General features: G+C 39.8%; 4 non-coding genes across 4 annotated transcripts; all 4 read right to left on the bottom strand.

The window, feature by feature from the left end:
* Positions 1 to 45: 45 nt before the first annotated feature.
* Positions 46 to 117, bottom strand: TRNAD-GUC (transfer RNA aspartic acid (anticodon GUC)). Its single transcript has one exon. It is a non-coding gene; the product is annotated as a tRNA-Asp (tRNA).
* Positions 118 to 752: 635 nt separating this feature from the next.
* Positions 753 to 824, bottom strand: TRNAD-GUC (transfer RNA aspartic acid (anticodon GUC)). Its single transcript has one exon. It is a non-coding gene; the product is annotated as a tRNA-Asp (tRNA).
* Positions 825 to 1,459: 635 nt separating this feature from the next.
* Positions 1,460 to 1,531, bottom strand: TRNAD-GUC (transfer RNA aspartic acid (anticodon GUC)). Its single transcript has one exon. It is a non-coding gene; the product is annotated as a tRNA-Asp (tRNA).
* A 9,273-nt stretch (positions 1,532 to 10,804) lies between these two features.
* On the bottom strand, positions 10,805 to 10,876 carry TRNAD-AUC (transfer RNA aspartic acid (anticodon AUC)). The gene has a single exon. It is a non-coding gene; the product is annotated as a tRNA-Asp (tRNA).
* Between the last annotated feature and the right edge of the window lie 8,639 nt (positions 10,877 to 19,515).

Raw genomic sequence — 19,515 nt, 5'->3', positions numbered from 1 at the left:
AGAAAGTGCATCATTTTATTTAATTGTGTGAATAAAAGGAATCGCCTCCCCGTCGGGGAATTGAACCCCGGTCTCCCGCGTGACAGGTGGGGATACTGACCACTATACTAACGAGGACTTATTGGCATCAGTTAAACAGTGCTCACCTCCTTGGGGTTAAGGCATACCCTCGATCAATTCACAGTATTGTAATAGGCAGATTTGCAGCTTTTGGTTAGGACAAGTAATCTTTTTTCCTAAATATTACAATACAGAAATTCCTAGCCAAAAACAATCAGTTTTATCAAGAAATTATTTCATTGAAATAAATATCTATCTATCGATCTGTCTATCTGGCTATCTTTCTAACTATCAATATATATATTTATATATATCTATATATATATATATAATCAGCTCACTTTACCATTTGCAGCTTATAACTATTAGCCACCAGGGGTCACTAGTAACCAAAAGCAGTCATTCTACTTGTAAATTGTGCCAATCGAGTAGAACAGCAGCCTAGGATTCACCACTGCTTCATCTCATTTTCCAAGAGAATGCAGATGTAAAGTGTTTTTGATGGTACGCCTGTGCATATTGAAATATTCAGAGCATATTCTGAATTTCAGTTAACACGTCAGTAAGCATTTTGGCCATCAGTGAATTCAACCTTTTTTTCTCAATCGGAATAGGCAAGTATAATGACAGATATATTTTACAATGTTAGAAAGTACATCATTTTATTTAATTGTGTGAATAAAATGAATCAACTCCCCGTCGGGGAATTGAACCCCGGTCTCCCGCGTGACAGGCGGGGATACTGACCACTATACTAACGAGGACTTATTGGCATCCGTTAAACAGTGCTCACCTCCTTGGGGTTAAGGCATACCCTCGATCAATTCACAGTGTTGTAATAGGCAGATTTGCTGCTTTTGGTTTGGACAAGTAATCTTTTTTCCTAAATATTACAATACAGAAATTCCTAGCCAAAAACAATCAGTTTTATCAAGAAATTATTTCATTGAAATAAATATCTATCTATCGATCTGTCTATCTGGCTATCTTTCTAACTATCAATATATATATTTATATATATCTATATATATATATATAATCAGCTCACTTTATCATTTGCAGCTTATAACTATTAGCCACCAGGGGTCACTAGTAACCAAAAGCAGTCATTCTACTTGTAAATTGTGCCAATCGAGTAGAACAGCAGCCTAGGATTCACCACTGCTTCATCTCATTTTCCAGGAGAATGCAGATGTAAAGTGTTTTTGATGGTACGCCTGTGCATATTGAAATATTCAGAGCATATTCTGAATTTCAGTTAACACGTCAGTAAGCATTTTGGCCATCAGTGAATTCAACCTTTTTTTCTCAATCGGAATAGGCAAGGATAATGACAGATATATTTTACAATGTTAGAAAGTACATCATTTTATTTAATTGTGTGAATAAAATGAATCGACTCCCCGTCGGGGAATTGAACCCCGGTCTCCCACGTGACAGGCGGGGATACTGACCACTATACTAACGAGGACTTATTGGCATCCGTTAAACAGTGCTCACCTCCTTGGGGTTAAGGCATATCCTCGATCAATTCACAGTATTGTAATAGGCAGATTTGCTGCTTTTGGTTAGGACAAGTAATCTTTTTTCCTAAATATTACAATACAGAAATTCCTAGCCAAAAACAATCAGTTTTATCAAGAAATTATTTCATTGAAATAAATATCTATCTATCGATCTGTCTATCTGGCTATCTTTCTAACTATCAATATATATATTTATATATATCTATATATTACCTACTGGCGGTCGCCAGTAGGTATATATAGTTAGGATTTTTTCTCTATGGGTTTTTTGAAAATTCTATGTCTAATAACTTTGGCGTTTGTGGACGGAATTGGCTGAAATTTTCAGGAAAATGGCACATTTTGTTTCTGAGCAGCCCTTGAAAATTTGGGGGGGGTTCGTCCAGTGGGGGCCGAGAAAAAAGGGGGGTCCCAAAACGTGTTTTTAACATTGAGTTTTCCATAGGGCGGTTGGCCTCACTTTTAGCCCGAACGGCTGAATGGATTTGCACGAAACTTGGCAAAATTGTAGGGACTGGTAGCCCGATGTGCCTTTTGTAGGTCTCAATATATGTGCTCCAGTGGATTTTGAGAAATTAACGTTTAAAAAAAGATATATATCTGTAACAGCGGACCAGTTAGCGCACTGGTTCGCGTACTTTTCGCGCAACGGAGCTTTGTGAAGCGAAGCTGATTGGTTCTCCGGCGTCTGTCAACATTCCAAACAGTCCGTAGCGGCCGCCATCTTGTCTCTCGGTAGGATCGAGAGACAAGGGGAGGCGAAAGCGAAGGGGCAAATGACCATAAGGGGGAATAGTAGATCCTCGCTGACCCCCTAGGTTTGATGTGGAGGTTTTAAAAGGGCCCCGCGGGGCAAAAAAAAATAATAATAATAATAATCGAACGGCTGAATGGATTTGCACGAAACTTGGCAAAATATTAGGGACTGGTAGCCCGATGTGCCTTTGCTAGGTCTCAATATATGTGCTCCAGTGGATTTTGAGAAATTAACGTTGAAAAAAAGATATATATCTGTAACAGCGCTCCGCTTTGCGTAACGGAGGTTTGCGAAGCTGATTGGTCATTCTGTCACTGGGCTATAGTTGGGCTACATCTGGCTGATATTTGGGCTACATTTGTTTTTTTGTGTGTCTGGCGGCCATCTTTGGGCTACATTGGGCTACATTGGGCTTCATTGGGCTACATTCGGCTAATTAGCAAATAGCTCATCGCAAACTAGGAATGGTAAAGAATCGCTATTTATTCCTTAAAGTTCGCTATTTAGGAAATGCAAATAACTTTGATGATACATATGGCGGTTCATCTCTAACAAGATAAGAAGCATAGGGATACATTTATGATGACTGGCGCATCACCAGGGATGTGTTAGTCATTCTGTGCCGCTGTTCCGTCACCTATGGTGTGCTGCATATACAATGCGGCGCATCATGGGGCAAAAACAGCACAGATGCGTGATGTATCTGTGCCGTAAAGGTGGCGCATTGCTGGAGTTGTATCGCAAGTGTGATGAAGCTCCAGCAAGGGTCGGGGGTGCCCCTGTCGCAGGGTTTCTGTTCTCACACAGAACTGTGGACAGAGGATTGGAACCTCGGCGAATTAGGGTGTCCCAAAACTCACGTTAGTAATCAAAAACTATTTAGCAAGCTAGGTACAGTGTCACATTGGATATAACAAACTCTCAATGTTTAGACAATCCAGAATATGAACTTATAGTACCTCAGGATACGTGGAACTCATGAACAGTCGGTCGTTATAGATTTCTTAGAAACCAGAACATGGAGTTAAGAAGAACAGATGTGTATTTGAAATGTTTATTTACTAATGCCGTCTTCTCAGGCGTAGTACCTTAGATAATAAAAGTACACATATTATCAGTAGCAAAATTACCAGCATAGTTACTAGTACATAAAAAGTGAATGGTGATAGTATGTTAACATGCTGTAAATGAATAAGAGTTAGCAACACTTATAAGCAGCCGCGGGCCGTGGAGGGAGTTACGGTGAGGCAGGGAGGGGGAGAAGCAGGGTGGAGAATACAAGTACACATATTATGAGTAGCAAAATTACCAGCATAGTTACTAGTACATAAAAAGCGAATGGTGACAGTATGTTAACATGCTGTAAATGAATAAGAGTTAGCAACACTTATAAGCAGCCGCGGGCCGTGGAGGGAGTTACGGTGGGGCAGGGAGGCGGGGAGGGGGAGGGGCAAGGTAGAGAGGGCTCCAGCCTGCTTCTCCCCCTCCCCGCCTTCCTGCCCCATCGTAACTCCCTCCACGGCCCGCGGCTGCTTATATCTCACCCTCCCTAATACACATATTATATTATTTGCTAAGAAGGTCTCTTTGTGTTGGTTTAGGGCGTGCCCATACTTTAGTGTCTTAGATTTGAAGGAATCACATCAGCATACACCAGCTCTCTCTTCATGTGAACCGTATCAACTGTTGTGTATGTGTGTTCGGCAAAGCAATATAAAACCCGCCTCATGCCCAGAATTGGCAGAAGTTGCACTTATGTTATGAGTATGAAGTCGTGGAGATCAGACCTCATAACAATTCTGTATCGTGTTGTTCTTGAAACTTTAGCAGTCGCTGTACAGATATAGTTTAACAAGTAAAGCAGATAGTAGACCAATAACATATTATTCTCATGTAAACCACGATGAACTACTAGGTGGAAAGCTAAAGCAACAACTAAGTGTCGTGTGCAGAAGTTGCAAAAAAGGAAAAATGGCGTTTAAACCGGTAATGAGCCCATGCTAACTTAACACGGTGTAAAGATATCCAGGACCTAGATGACACCTCCTCATGATCCGGAAACGAACTGAATAAGATAATAGAAGTGCCATCTCATGAGAGCAGATTGCAAGTTTATATGTGGACGGTCCGCAAGGTAAAGCATTAAAAACTAGGAAAATTTAATGCTAAAGAAAAATAAAACAGCCAAGTACTTTATCGAGTCTTAAGCCAATAGGCAAGGTAAATAATAAAAACTTGACAAATAAGTCAATGAATTGTCAATGAAATGCTAGTACTCAGCATATCAAACATGAAAAAGGTCTATGACATAACTGTGTATGCAAAATAAGCTGCAAGAGCCTCCAATAGGAAGTCACCGTCTTCATCCGAAAACAGTTCAGCCATCCAATTTAAAAGCGGAAAAGAACATACGTGCTCTCCCAGCACCGGATCCTCTATGACCATCAGAGGACAGCTCGGTGGGTTTTCAAGAAAGCTCTGTTCCAAGAAAGACTGTGCTGCCGCCAGTAAATTCCAGGGACCAAGTAGTCCATGCATCAATGCCACAGCCATAATCCTTTCGCCAGGACAAACCAACTCGTGAGTAATGATAGGAGTCATCAGCTGATTAAAGTCGACGTCAGGAGAAACCGGTCCGCAGAGACACAAATCAATGGCCCAATCGAAATCACAGGTCAGGCAGTGAAATACAGGCTGGACACAGGTGAAGTAGGAGAACCGAAAAGATAATCCATATGCCGTGCTTAATATCGCCAACGGCATTGTGCCATAATATTCTAGCATGCGATTGCGGAACAGTGTCAGCAGCTGCAGGGTCGGAGGTTGCATAGGAGGGACATCCATATTTAAAAATGTAAAAAAGCACAAGAGCGTCCGCTGGTAATGCAAGTAAAAATGCCAATCCACGTAGCAGAGTGCAGAAAATACAATGAAAGGAAGAAGGGATGACTCCAAAGATTTTCTCAAATGAAGTCACGAGACCACTGGTAACAACTTTAAAAAAGTGCACCAGGGACTTTGTGGAGGATGCGTTACAGATAGTCGGAAACATGTTGCTGAAATTGAAAGGCAAATGTTAATTGAAAAAGGTTTTGCACCTCTGTATGGGTGTTCGCTATGTGAAGTACGAAAGTTTTACGGGCCGAACTCAAGGCCACCTCTCTCTGAGACAAAAGAGCTCTTATTCTTGCCATGCCGTTGAAACGTGTCTCAAGGTTGGTATTTGTGGCCAGATTGAAAACTCCGTATGTTCATGTGTGGGAGGAAATAGAACATTTCTGCAGCAAATAACCCGTTCACTTACTGTTACGATAAAAGGAATACTTTTAATTAACTCAGAACAATCTTCATTATTGAGCATCAAATAACTACCATTTTCCAACAACTTGAACGTGGGGATGATAGCAGGAACTGGCGTGCCTTGCAACACGCAAGCCATATTTGGTCGGTGTTTGTTGCATGAACCGTGTAAATGTATGTGCCTACACATTAGTGAATGATCTGGCGTCTCAGTGCATTCCTCTCCATTCCGATAAACTTCTTGATCATCTTTGAAACATCTGTATGTGTATGGAAGCGACCAGACCTCATGAAGAAAAGCACTACCTAAAGGTTCATAACGACCTATTGGTATATATTTCATACAATTTGAAAACTTATATAAAGCAAAAGGCAGCGTTATTAAACCGTGGATAAGGCATGTTGCCAAAAAACCCGCAATCCTCTGCTGATGATGTCACTGAGCATGTCATGAATGATGTAATATGTGACATCATCAGCAGTGGATTACGGGTAATGGTATCTCTAGTTTACTCCCTTATAGCTGTCTTTCTTTTAACATAAGTGTCTGTTTCCTTCCCTTATACTTACTGTTTTTGGGTCGCTTCCGGGTCGCGAACTGGGAAGCGAACTAAGAGAAATAGAGGTTGGCACAGTTCCAAATATTGTACCAATTTTTTAATAACGGGGAGGTAGTTCTGAAAAGAACTTTTTTTTTTATTTTTCTGAACATTTTTTTACTGTTTTTGAATTTTTCGGAACTGTTTTATATTTTTTTGGGGTTTTCTTGGAGGGGGCAATGAAAACGATTCATTGTAAAGGGCTCAACAGGAGCAACAAAACAAAAAAAAGAAGTATTTATTATTTTGGGCGTTTCGGACAAACTTGCATATGATAGTCAATAGCTCTGTTGAGCAGAGTGATGCTTCTTTGTCCGTAGGAAATGAATCCATCGCAAAATGCGCAGATGTGTTTTACATCACCAAATCTCATTTGTATATTTGGCACCATCTCCCTGCCCTCTGGTCCCGTTACTTCCGGTACAACAGATCTTCTGGCCATAATAGGGAGATTATCTAGGTCGTTCCGAAACTGTGCAGCACTGTAGTTGTTAGGATGCCACCTAGTCATATGGCGATGCATTGTGTAGTTTCCGAAACTGTATTTTTTGTCGGTCCCTCTGGACAGTCTATCTTGACATATATACGGCAAGTTACGTATCTTGCATTTACCTTTTTCTGACCTTTGGGAATTTTAAAGAATTGCCAAATGAAGTTTTCTTTCCGGCGAGACGTCCTGGGCTGCTCAGGCAAAAACTGCTTCTCTTCGTGCTCTTCCTCCTGGTCTTGTTCTTCTTCTTCTTGCTGAATTATAACTTCAGCAGGTGGTCCTCTCTTCCTTGGAGGTGGTGGAGGTGGTGGGGAAGCACCAGCTGAAGCTACTAAAGAAGCCATTGCTCAGTGATCACAAAGGGTCTTTCTCTCACAATGATGAAAGTCACAGTGAGGAAAGAAGGAGGGATTTTCATCATTTGGGAAAAACAAGAGTTCTCAACCAATCAAAAGTGTTCATTTTAGATTATATGACCTAGTCTTACATCATTAGGAAACCAAAAGTGAAATGAACCAATGAAAAGTGTTATTACCAAGTCACATGACTTGCTGTGTTTACGTTAAGCGCTTTGCAGGGCCTCCCGGTTTGCTTCCAGAAACCTGCGCTTTGAGACTCGCTTCGCGTACCAGTTCGCTAACGTAGCACGTCATATGACGTATCACGCGACAACGTCAAACGTCATGCGGACGGGAGGCGTCACGATGTTGTTTTCTAACGCGGCACTTGTGGTAAAGAAACGTTTACCGGCTCGCGGTGTATTTCGCGGCATCAAGGTCAGCTAACGGGAAGCTTCCCGATTCGCGAAGCGGGAACGAAGAAAAAAAAATATTTAAAAAAAAAATTATTCATAAACATATAAAATATATTTTTGGATTTAAAGAAGAATACATTTTACAGCTACAGATATTAGCTGTTAAAAAACCAATGAAATTCACTGAAAAAACCATAGGTTATAGACCATATATAGTTAGGAATTAGCATTTACAAAACCTTGAAAATTCACTGAAAAAACCATAGGTTATAGACCATATATAGTTAGGAATTAGCATTTAAAAAACCTTATTTTACTCACACAAAACCATTGAAATTCCATATATAGTTAGTTGCACTAACTATATATCGCGCACCCGCAATCCACTGCTGATGATGTCACATATTACATCATTCATGACATGGTCAGTGACATCACTGATGACATCACTGATGACAACATCCAGTGATTATGTGTTTCTGTAAAGTTTAAATATGTTTTACATATTGAAGAATGAGTGGATGTATAAGTGTCTGAATGAAGGTTTTAGTAGGTGCGTGATTGACTGTATGAGTGAGTGATTAAATGCGTCTTACTGAATGCACGGGTTAGTGACTAAACTGTCTGAAAGTGTGCATCAGTATGTCTGTTGTTGTGCAAGCTGCTGCATGTGTTGATCAGTAGCTATATAAGTAGCTATATGGGTTATTGATTGGTTGCACAAGTATTTGTATGGGAGACTGAGTGTGTGTATGGCTGGCTGGGAGGTGTGTGACTCTGTGCAGATCAATGTGTACTTGTATCAGTGATTCTATAAGAGAGTAACTATGTGTTAGTATATGTTTCAAAAATGTAAGGTGTTCTGTGTTTAACTGTATAGATGAGAAAATGGAAGTGTGATTGATTCTTTTCAGGACTGACTAGGTGTGTGAGTAACTCCATGAATGAGTGGCAGAGTGTGAGTGTCTGTATAAGTGTATGAGTGCATATGATAGTGTTGTAAAGATGAGTGATTGTATGTATGAATGATTGTATAAGTGAATGTGTGTGTAGACATAGGAATCAGTGAGTGCGTATGTAGTAACTAGTATTGGTGTGTCAATGGTTTCAAAAATGATACTCTCTATTTAACACTGGGTGTAACGGAGGTTATATTACAGTGTGAGGAGATGCATTGTATTATCACATGAATGATATCATCAGTGATGTGATCATTGATGTCAAGTGTGATGTCATCAGTGATGTCATTTGAGATGTCATCAGTGATGTCATCAGTGATGTCACTGACCATGTCATGAATGATGTAATATGTGACATCATCAGCAGTGGATTGCGGGTGCGCGATATATAGTTAGTGCAACTAACTATATATGGAATTTCAATGGTTTTGTGTGAGTAAAATAAGGTTTTTTAAATGCTAATTCCTAACTATATATGGTCTATAACCTATGGTTTTTTCAGTGAATTTTCAAGGTTTTGTAAATGCTAATTCCTAACTATATATGGTCTATAACCTATGGTTTTTTCAGTGAATATATATATAATCAGCTCACTTTATCATTTGCAGCTTATAACTATTAGCCACCAGGGGTCACTACTAACCAAAAGCAGTCATTCTACTTGTAAATTGTGCCAATCGAGTGGAACAGCAGCCTAGGATTCACCACTGCTTCATCTCATTTTCCAAGAGAATGCAGATGTAAAGTGTTTTTGATGGTACGCCTGTGCATATTGAAATATTCAGAGCATATTCTGAATTTCAGTTAACACATCAGTAAGCATTTTGTCCATCTGTGAATTCAACCTTTTTTCTCAATCGGAATAGGCAAGGATAATGACAGATATATTTTACAATGTTAGAAAGTGCATCATTTTATTTAATTGTGTGAATAAAAGGAATCGCCTCCCCGTCGGGGAATTGATCCCCGGTCTCCTGCGTGACAGGCGGGGATACTGACCACTATACTAACGAGGACTTATTGGCATCAGTTAAACAGTGTTCACCTCCTTGGGGTTAAGGCATACCCTCGATCAATTCACAGTATTGTAATAGGCAGATTTGCTGCTTTTGGTTAGGACAAGTAATCTTTTTTCCTAAATATTACAATACAGAAATTCCTAGCCAAAAACAATCAGTTTTATCAAGAAATTATTTCATTGAAATAAATATCTATCTATCGATCTGTCTATCTGGCTATCTCTAACTATCAATATATATATTTATATATATCTATATATATATATATAATCAGCTCACTTTACCATTTGCAGCTTAAAACTATTAGCCACCAGGGGTCACTACTAACCAAAAGCAGTCATTCTACTTGTAAATTGTGCCAATCGAGTGGAACAGCAGCCTAGGATTCACCACTGCTTCATCTCATTTTCCAAGAGAATGCAGATGTAAAGTGTTTTTGATGGTACGCCTGTGCATATTGAAATATTCAGAGCATATTCTGAATTTCAGTTAACACATCAGTAAGCATTTTGTCCATCTGTGAATTCAACCTTTTTTCTCAATCGGAATAGGCAAGGATAATGACAGATATATTTTACAATGTTAGAAAGTGCATCATTTTATTTAATTGTGTGAATAAAATGAATCGCCTCCCCGTCGGGGAATTGAACCCCGGTCTCCCGCGTGACAGGTGGGGATACTGACCACTATACTAATGAGGACTTATTGGCATCAGTTAAACAGTGCTCACCTCCTTGGGGTTAAGGCATACCCTCGATCAATTCACAGTATTGTAATAGGCAGATTTGCTGCTTTTGGTTAGGACAAGTAATCTTTTTTCCTAAATATTACAATACAGAAATTCCTAGCCAAAAACAATCAGTTTTATCAAGAAATTATTTCATTGAAATAAATATCTATCTATCGATCTGTCTATCTGGCTATCTTTCTAACTATCAATATATATATTTATATATATCTATATATATATATATATGTAATCAGCTCACTTTACCATTTGCAGCTTATAACTATTAGCCACCAGGGGTCACTAGTAACCAAAAGCAGTCATTCTACTTGTAAATTGTGCCAATCGAGTAGAACATCAGCCTAGGATTCACCACTGCTTCATCTCATTTTCCAAGAGAATGCAGATGTAAAGTGTTTTTGATGGTACGCCTGTGCATATTGAAATATTCAGAGCATATTCTGAATTTCAGTTAACACGTCAGTAAGCATTTTGGCCATCAGTGAATTCAACCTTTTTTTCTCAATCGGAATAGGCAAGGATAATGACAGATATATTTTACAATGTTAGAAAGTACATCATTTTATTTAATTGTGTGAATAAAATGAATCGACTCCCCGTCGGGGAATTGAACCCCGGTCTCCCGCGTGATAGGCGGGGATACTGACCACTATACTAACGAGGACTTATTGGCATCCGTTAAACAGTGCTCACCTCCTTGGGGTTAAGGCATACCCTCGATCAATTCACAGTATTGTAATAGGCAGATTTGCTGCTTTTGGTTAGGACAAGTAATCTTTTTTCCTAAATATTACAATACAGAAATTCCTAGCCAAAAACAATCAGTTTTATCAAGAAATTATTTCATTGAAAAAAATATATATCTATCGATCTGTCTATCTGGCTATCTTTCTAACTATCAATATATATATTTATATATATCTATATATATATATATAATCAGCTCACTTTATCATTTGCAGCTTATAACTATTAGCCACCAGGGGTCACTACTAACCAAAAGCAGTCATTCTACTTGTAAATTGTGCCAATCGAGTGGAACAGCAGCCTAGGATTCACCACTGCTTCATCTCATTTTCCAAGAGAATGCAGATGTAAAGTGTTTTTGATGGTACGCCTGTGCATATTGAAATATTCAGAGCATATTCTGAATTTCAGTTAACACATCAGTAAGCATTTTGTCCATCTGTGAATTCAACCTTTTTTCTCAATCGGAATAGGCAAGGATAATGACAGATATATTTTACAATGTTAGAAAGTGCATCATTTTATTTAATTGTGTGAATAAAAGGAATCGCCTCCCCGTCGGGGAATTGATCCCCGGTCTCCTGCGTGACAGGCGGGGATACTGACCACTATACTAACGAGGACTTATTGGCATCAGTTAAACAGTGCTCACCTCCTTGGGGTTAAGGCATACCCTCGATCAATTCATAGTATTGTAATAGGCAGATTTGCTGCTTTTGGTTAGGACAAGTAATCTTTTTTCCTAAATATTACAATACAGAAATTCCTAGCCAAAAACAATCAGTTTTATCAAGAAATTATTTCATTGAAATAAATATCTATCTATCGATCTGTCTATCTGGCTATCTCTAACTATCAATATATATATATATATATATATTCACTGAAAAAACCATAGGTTATAGACCATATATAGTTAGGAATTAGCATTTACAAAACCTTGAAAATTCACTGAAAAAACCATAGGTTATAGACCATATATAGTTAGGAATTAGCATTTAAAAAACCTTATTTTACTCACACAAAACCATTGAAATTCCATATATAGTTAGTTGCACTAACTATATATCGCGCACCCGCAATCCACTGCTGATGATGTCACATATTACATCATTCATGACATGGTCAGTGACATCACTGATGACATCACTGATGACATCTCAAATGACATCACTGATGACATCACACTTGACATCAATGATCACATCACTGATGATATCATTCATGTGATAATACAATGCATCTCCTCACACTGTAATATAACCTCCGTTACACCCAGTGTTAAATAGAGAGTATCATTTTTGAAACCATTGACACACCAATACTAGTTACTACATACGCACTCACTGATTCCTATGTCTACACACACATTCACTTATACAATCATTCATACATACAATCACTCATCTTTACAACACTATCATATGCACTCATACACTTATACAGACACTCACACTCTGCCACTCATTCATGGAGTTACTCACACACCTAGTCAGTCCTGAAAAGAATCAATCACACTTCCATTTTCTCATCTATACAGTTAAACACAGAACACCTTACATTTTTGAAACATATACTAACACATAGTTACTCTCTTATAGAATCACTGATACAAGTACACATTGATCTGCACAGAGTCACACACCTCCCAGCCAGCCATACACACACTCAGTCTCCCATACAAATACTTGTGCAACCAATCAATAACCCATATAGCTACTTATATAGCTACTGATCAACACATGCAGCAGCTTGCACAACAACAGACATACTGATGCACACTTTCAGACAGTTTAGTCACTAACCCGTGCATTCAGTAAGACGCATTTAAGCACTCACTCATACAGTCAATCACGCACCTACTAAAACCTTCATTCAGACACTTATACATCCACTCATTCTTCAATATGTAAAACATATTTAAACTTTACAGAAACACATAATCACTGGATGTTGTCATCAGTGATGTCATCAGTGATGTCACTGACCATGTCATGAATGATGTAATATGTGACATCATCAGCAGTGGATTGCGGGTGCGCGATATATAGTTAGTGCAACTAACTATATATGGAATTTCAATGGTTTTGTGTGAGTAAAATAAGGTTTTTTAAATGCTAATTCCTAACTATATATGGTCTATAACCTATGGTTTTTTCAGTGAATTTTCAAGGTTTTGTAAATGCTAATTCCTAACTATATATGGTCTATAACCTATGGTTTTTTCAGTGAATTTCATTGGTTTTTTAACAGCTAATATCTGTAGCTGTAAAATGTATTCTTCTTTAAATCCAAAAATATATTTTATATGTTTATGAATAATTTTTTTTTAAAATATTTTTTTTTCTTCGTTCCCGCTTCGCGAATCGGGAAGCTTCCCGTTAGCTGACCTTGATGCCGCGAAATACACCGCGAGCCGGTAAACGTTTCTTTACCACAAGTGCCGCGTTAGAAAACAACATTGTGACGCCTCCCGTCCGCATGACGTTTCACGTTGTCGCGTGATACGTCATATGATGTGCTACGTTAGCGAACTGGTACGCGAAGCGAGTCTCAAAGCGCAGGTTTCTGGAAGCAAACCGGGAGGCCCTGCAAAGCGCTTAACGTAAACACAGCAAGTCATGTGACTTGGTAATAACACTTTTCATTGGTTCATTTCACTTTTGGTTTCCTAATGATGTAAGACTAGGTCATATAATCTAAAATGAACACTTTTGATTGGTTGAGAACTCTTGTTTTTCCCAAATGATGAAAATCCCTCCTTCTTTCCTCACTGTGACTTTCATCATTGTGAGAGAAAGACCCTTTGTGATCACTGAGCAATGGCTTCTTTAGTAGCTTCAGCTGGTGCTTCCCCACCACCTCCACCACCTCCAAGGAAGAGAGGACCACCTGCTGAAGTTATAATTCAGCAAGAAGAAGAAGAACAAGACCAGGAGGAAGAGCACGAAGAGAAGCAGTTTTTGCCTGAGCAGCCCAGGACGTCTCGCCGGAAAGAAAACTTCATTTGGCAATTCTTTAAAATTCCCAAAGGTCAGAAAAAGGTAAATGCAAGATACGTAACTTGCCGTATATATGTCAAGATAGACTGTCCAGAGGGACCGACAAAAAATACAGTTTCGGAAACTACACAATGCATCGCCATATGACTAGGTGGCATCCTAACAACTACAGTGCTGCACAGTTTCGGAACGACCTAGATAATCTCCCTATTATGGCCAGAAGATCTGTTGTACCGGAAGTAACGGGACCAGAGGGCAGGGAGATGGTGCCAAATATACAAATGAGATTTGGTGATGTAAAACACATCTGCGCATTTTGCGATGGATTCATTTCCTACGGACAAAGAAGCATCACTCTGCTCAACAGAGCTATTGACTATCATATGCAAGTTTGTCCGAAACGCCCAAAATAATAAATACTTCTTTTTTTTGTTTTGTTGCTCCTGTTGAGCCCTTTACAATGAATCGTTTTCATTGCCCCCTCCAAGAAAAACCCCAAAAAATATAAAACTGTTCCGAAAAATTCAAAAACAGAAAAAAATGTTCAGAAAAAAAAAAAAAAAAGTTCTTTTCAGAACTACCTCCCCGTTATTAAAAAATTGGTACAATATTTGGAACTGTGCCAACCTCTATTTCTCTTAGTTCGCTTCCCAGTTCGCGACCCGGAAGCGACCCAAAAACAGTAAGTATAAGGGAAGGAAACAGACACTTATGTTAAAAGAAAGACAGCTATAAGGGAGTAAACTAGAGATGAGCCTGGCATTAATCGTATTTATTCAAGAGGTCCGGAGGGGCACAGAGTAAATATAAGAAAATTGAAAATAGGCATACATTCCCCACGTGGATTCTATCATAAGAGATTGAGGAAACTTGAAAAAAGATGAGAAAATGAAAAGGTTTGAAAATGAAAATTTGGAGATAACTGACAGAGTTTTGAATGTCGCAAGGACGGCACTAAGCTGTGCATTTGGCTGGGGCATGAATGTGTCCCATTTGTATTTACCATAGTAAACTAGAGATACCATTACCCGTAATCCACTGCTGATGATGTCACATATTACATCATTCATGACATGCTCAGTGACATCATCAGCAGAGGATTGCGGGTTTTTTGGCAACATGCCTTATCCACGGTTTAATAACGCTGCCTTTTGCTTTATATAAGTTTTCAAATTGTATGAAATATATACCAATAGGTCGTTATGAACCTTTAGGTAGTGCTTTTCTTCATGAGGTCTGGTCGCTTCCATACACATACAGATGTTTCAAAGATGATCAAGAAGTTTATCTGAATGGAGAGGAATGCACTGAGACGCCAGATCATTCACTAATGTGTAGGCACATACATTTACACGGTTCATGCAACAAACACCGACCAAATATGGCTTGCGTGTTGCAAGGCACGCCAGTTCCTGCTATCATCCCCACGTTCAAGTTGTTGGAAAATGGTAGTTATTTGATGCTCAATAATGAAGATTGTTCTGAGTTAATTAAAAGTATTCCTTTTATCGTAACAGTAAGTGAACGGGTTATTTGCTGCAGAAATGTTCTATTTCCTCCCACACATGAACATAGGGAGTTTTCAATCTGGCCACAAATACCAACCTTGAGACACGTTTCAACGGCATGGCAAGAATAAGAGCTCTTTTGTCTCAGAGAGAGGTGGCCTTGAGTTCGGCCCGTAAAACTTTCGTACTTCACATAGCGAACACCCATACAGAGGTGCAAAACCTTTTTCAATTAACATTTGCCTTTCAATTTCAGCAACATGTTTCCGACTATCTGTAACGCATCCTCCACAAAGTCCCTGGTGCACTTTTTTAAAGTTGTTACCAGTTGTCTCGTGACTTCATTTGAGAAAATCTTTGGAGTCATCCCTTCTTCCTTTCATTGTATTTTCTGCACTCTGCTACGTGGATTGGCATTTTTACTTGCATTACCAGCGGACGCTCTTGTGCTTTTTTAAATTTTTAAATATGGATGTCCCTCCTATGCAACCTCCGACCCTGCAGCTGCTGACACTGTTCCGCAATCGCATGCTAGAATATTATGGCACAATGCCGTTGGCGATATTAAGCACGGCATATGGATTATCTTTTCGGTTCTCCTACTTCACCTGTGTCCAGCCTGTATTTCACTGCCTGACCTGTGATTTCGATTGGGCCATTGATTTGTGTCTCTGCGGACCGGTTTCTCCTGACGTCGACTTTAATCAGCTGATGACTCCTATCATTACTCACGAGTTGGTTTGTCCTGGCGAAAGGATTATGGCTGTGGCATTGATGCATGGACTACTTGGTCCCTGGAATTTACTGGCGGCAGCACAGTCTTTCTTGGAACAGAGCTTTCTTGAAAACCCACCGAGCTGTCCTCTGATGGTCATAGAGGATCCGGTGCTGGGAGAGCACGTATGTTCTTTTCCGCTTTTAAATTGGATGGCTGAACTGTTTTCGGATGAAGACGGTGACTTCCTATTGGAGGCTCTTGCAGCTTATTTTGCATACACAGTTATGTCATAGACCTTTTTCATGTTTGATATGCTGAGTACTAGCATTTCATTGACAATTCATTGACTTATTTGTCAAGTTTTTATTATTTACCTTGCCTATTGGCTTAAGACTCGATAAAGTACTTGGCTGTTTTATTTTTCTTTAGCATTAAATTTTCCTAGTTTTTAATGCTTTACCTTGCGGACCGTCCACATATAAACTTGCAATCTGCTCTCATGAGATGGCACTTCTATTATCTTATTCAGTTCGTTTCCGGATCATGAGGAGGTGTCATCTAGGTCCTGGATATCTTTACACCGTGTTAAGTTAGCATGGGCTCATTACCGGTTTAAACGCCATTTTTCCTTTTTTGCAACTTCTGCACACGACACTTAGTTGTTGCTTTAGCTTTCCACCTAGTAGTTCATCGTGGTTTACATGAGAATAATATGTTATTGGTCTACTATCTGCTTTACTTGTTAAACTATATCTGTACAGCGACTGCTAAAGTTTCAAGAACAACACGATACAGAATTGTTATGAGGTCTGATCTCCACGACTTCATACTCATAACATAAGTGCAACTTCTGCCAATTCTGGGCATGAGGCGGGTTTTATATTGCTTTGCCGAACACACATACACAACAGTTGATACGGTTCACATGAAGAGAGAGCTGGTGTATGCTGATGTGATTCCTTCAAATCTAAGACACTAAAGTATGGGCACGCCCTAAACCAACACAAAGAGACCTTCTTAGCAAATAATATAATATGTGTATTAGGGAGGGTGAGATATAAGCAGCCGCGGGCCGTGGAGGGAGTTACGATGGGGCAGGAAGGCGGGGAGGGGGAGAAGCAGGCTGGAGCCCTCTCTACCTTGCCCCTCCCCCTCCCCGCCTCCCTGCCCCACCGTAACTCCCTCCACGGCCCGCGGCTGCTTATAAGTGTTGCTAACTCTTATTCATTTACAGCATGTTAACATACTGTCACCATTCGCTTTTTATGTACTAGTAACTATGCTGGTAATTTTGCTACTCATAATATGTGTACTTGTATTCTCCACCCTGCTTCTCCCCCTCCCTGCCTCACCGTAACTCCCTCCACGGCCCACGGCTGCTTATAAGTGTTGCTAACTCTTATTCATTTACAGCATGTTAACATACTATCACCATTCACTTTTTATGTACTAGTAACTATGCTGGTAATTTTGCTACTGATAATATGTGTACTTTTATTATCTAAGGTACTACGCCTGAGAAGACGGCATTAGTAAATAAACATTTCAAATACACATCTGTTCTTCTTAACTCCATGTTCTGGTTTCTAAGAAATCTATAACGACCGACTGTTCATGAGTTCCACGTATCCTGAGGTACTATAAGTTCATATTCTGGATTGTCTAAACATTGAGAGTTTGTTATATCCAATGTGACACTGTACCTAGCTTGCTAAATAGTTTTTGATTACTAACGTGAGTTTTGGGACACCCTAATTCGCCGAGGTTCCAATCCTCTGTCCACAGTTCTGTGTGAGAACAGAAACCCTGCGACAGGGGCACCCCCGACCCTTGCTGGAGCTTCATCACACTTGCGATACAACTCCAGCAATGCGCCACCTTTACGGCACAGATACATCACGCATCTGTGCTGTTTTTGCCCCATGATGCGCCGCATTGTAAATGCAGCACACCATAGGTGACGGAACAGCGGCACAGAATGACTAACACATCCCTGGTGATGCGCCAGTCATCATAAATGTATCCCTATGCTTCTTATCTTGTTAGAGATGAACCGCCATATGTATCATCAAAGTTATTTGCATTTCCTAAATAGCGAACTTTAAGGAATAAATAGCGATTCTTTACCATTCCTAGTTTGCGATGAGCTATTTGCTAATTAGCCGAATGTAGCCCAATGAAGCCCAATGTAGCCCAATGTAGCCCAAAGATGGCCGCCAGACACACAAAAAAACAAATGTAGCCCAAATATCAGCCAGATGTAGCCCAACTATAGCCCAGTGACAGAATGACCAATCAGCTTCGCAAACCTCCGTTACGCAAAGCGGAGCGCTGTTACAGATATATATCTTTTTTTGAACGTTAATTTCTCAAAATCCACTGGAGCACATATATTGAGACCTAGCAAAGGCACATCGGGCTACCAGTCCCTAATATTTTGCCAAGTTTCGTGCAAATCCATTCAGCCGTTCGATTATTATTATTATTATTTTTTTTTGCCCCGCGGGGCCCTTTTAAAACCTCCACATCAAACCTAGGGGGTCAGCGAGGATCTACTATTCCCCCTTATGGTCATTTGCCCCTTCGCTTTCGCCTCCCCTTGTCTCTCGATCCTACCGAGAGACAAGATGGCGGCCGCTACGGACTGTTTGGAATGTTGACAGACGCCGGAGAACCAATCAGCTTCGCTTCACAAAGCTCCGTTGCGCGAAAAGTCCGCGAACCAGTGCGCTAACTGGTCCGCTGTTACAGATATATATCTTTTTTTAAACGTTAATTTCTCAAAATCCACTGGAGCACATATATTGAGACCTACAAAAGGCACATCGGGCTACCAGTCCCTACAATTTTGCCAAGTTTCGTGCAAATCCATTCAGCCGTTCGGGCTAAAAGTGAGGCCAACCGCCCTATGGAAAACTCAATGTTAAAAACACGTTTTGGGACCCCCCTTTTTTCTCGGCCCCCACTGGACGAACCCCCCCAAATTTTCAAGGGCTGCTCAGAAACAAAATGTGCCATTTTCCTGAAAATTTCAGCCAATTCCGTCCACAAACGCCAAAGTTATTAGACATAGAATTTTCAAAAAACCCATAGAGAAAAAATCCTAACTATATATACCTACTGGCGACCGCCAGTAGGTAATATATATATATATATATATATATATATATATATATATATATATATATATATAATCAGCTCACTTTATCATTTGCAGCTTATAACTATTAGCCACCAGGGGTCACTACTAACCAAAAGCAGTCATTCTACTTGTAAATTGTGCCAATCGAGTGGAACAGCAGCCTAGGATTCCCCACTGCTTCATCTC

The sequence above is a fragment of the Lissotriton helveticus genome, chromosome 1_2 (genome assembly GCF_964261635.1).
Source record: "Lissotriton helveticus chromosome 1_2, aLisHel1.1, whole genome shotgun sequence".
Lineage (NCBI taxonomy): Eukaryota > Metazoa > Chordata > Amphibia > Caudata > Salamandridae > Lissotriton > Lissotriton helveticus.
This window is presented reverse-complemented; position numbering and strand designations above follow the sequence as displayed.